Genomic DNA, 2,253 nt, shown 5'->3' on the forward strand with positions numbered 1-2,253 from the left:
GAACAGACTTTGCTTTACAGTTGATGATATTTACCACAATCTCCAGGAACACTGAGCTCCCCATGAATCTTTTGCCTCTTCCTTATATACCCTGGGGGAAAAACAGCGATTAAGGAGTTTTTCTTAAAAAAAAGTAAGGAGAGATCATTTCATCGTGCCTTACAGCATGTCGGGAAGAGGGGCTGTGTCCCTCCAGTTGGCATGTAGAGATACTCGTACCCATACTGTTGTCTTTCTCAGCATTTTGAGTCTCAGTCGAAACTGAGACAGAGTGTATCCCTCTAACTATTACTCAATCATTTAATAAGTACCCATTCTATGCTCTGCACTTTCTATTTCTCATCTCATTTATTCTTACAACAATTCTTTGACATAGGTATTAGGCTCAGAGAGGTTATTTGACTTAATTTAATTAATTAAAACAGAAAGTACAAAGAGGAGCTGAAATTGAAACTAAATTTTTCAGGCTCTTATGATAAACTGCCTCTTGGTTACCCCTTTTAATATTGACATTTTATAATATTTACTTTTCTCTCTTTTAGTCTCTTTTTTTTAGATTTTTATTTATTTATTTGACAGAGAAAGAGAGCGCGTGCACAAGCAGGCAGAAGGAGAAGCAGGCTTCCCGCTGAGCACTGGGAGCCCGATGAGGGGCTTGATCCCAGGACCCTGGGATCATGACCTGAGTCGAAGGCAGACGCTTAACCAGTTGAGCCACCCAGGCGCCCTCTTTTAGCCTCTTTTAACTTTCCTTTAAAATTTTGACATCAATGATATAAATGAAAGAAATGTATGTGCATACATATATACAGTATTTATTTCCAATGTATATCTTCATCTATACATACTGATTACACTTGAAAGAATATAGAAACAATCACTGTGAAAAGTAAATAAGATTTTTTATAGGGAAAATTCTTTCTTCAAATTTTTTACTATCCATGGAATATCTCTTAAAATTTACTATTGAAAGAGAAACATGCAAAATGGAAAGCATTATTCTGAACATAATATTTACCAATCAAAATAAAACCACCTGCATCTGTATGAAAATAAAAAAGCTTGACTATACAATTTCTAATATGTTCAAGCATTTACAAAGCCTTTAGGGATAAAGTACTGTAGTATGATTTTTGACTTTCAGTGGACTATTAGGCTTCAATTACAAACCAATTGGAAGTGTTAGGGGAGCAGATTCTATACTGAGCTTCAAGAAACAACTCCCAGAACACCCATAAAGGGTCTGCCGAAGAACTGTTGCCTCTGCCGTGATTCTGACATGGAGGGGCTCGTGAAAGGCCACCAGAGCTGCTGCTTCCAAGACAACACCCTTCTGTGTGCTCTGAGCCAGGCAAGTGATCGGCCACTGTCCCCATCCCTTGACACCCATGGATTTAGAGGATGGGCATTTCAGCCTTCTGCTGTGGCTGGTACCAAAAACCTCCACAGAGACACTTGTCAGCAGGAATAGCAGAAGCAGCCAAAGTGTGGCCTCTGCCTCATGACACTGATATCTCCCTTTCACGTGTCACCACGGCTCCTCTCTTGAGTGAAAGCTCGACTGTGTTCAGAAGCTAAGCTGTAAAGGAGTCTTGCTTTAGCCTTTGGCCTGCACAAAATTATGCTGCAAGGAGTGGGAATGAAGCTGGGGAGTCAAGCTGCTGCATCCACCACAGCGGGGAGGGCAGGGAGGTTTGAATATCTTTTTCATGTGCAAAAAGGACAAATTAATGCTAGATAATTTGCAGGCAGGCACTGGTTTTCTGATTGCGTGTTTTAAATGTGCAGTCACTCTTCAGATGAAAACATTACTCCTATCTGGAAAAGTCTTGACATGACAAATAAGCAGCTATCCGATGACTTCAATTATAGCTGTTTTTACAAGGACCCTTGAATGGGTCATGCTACGACTCATTATTTTTTCCATTTCAAACAAAATAATTAATTGTACTCACTTGGGAATAGTTTTGTCTGGATGAAAAGTAGAATTTTATTCAGAAAGTCTATTTCCCTTCATTTAACTATGTGTCAGGCCCTGAGATATCTCTTTTGATCCTTACAACTTTTAAAGGTAGGAAATATTAGTCCTATTTTATAGGTAAGGAATTGAGTCTCAAAAAGGTTAAGTAATCTGTCTAGAGTCATACCACCAGGAAAAAAGTCCAAGCTAGGTTGTGACCCTGGTTCCCCCTTAATATTAGGAGATTGCCACACAGTTGGTGCTATCCTTTGTGTTTAATAACTGCTCACTCA

The sequence above is a fragment of the Halichoerus grypus genome, chromosome 9 (assembly GCF_964656455.1).
Source record: "Halichoerus grypus chromosome 9, mHalGry1.hap1.1, whole genome shotgun sequence".
Lineage (NCBI taxonomy): Eukaryota > Metazoa > Chordata > Mammalia > Carnivora > Phocidae > Halichoerus > Halichoerus grypus.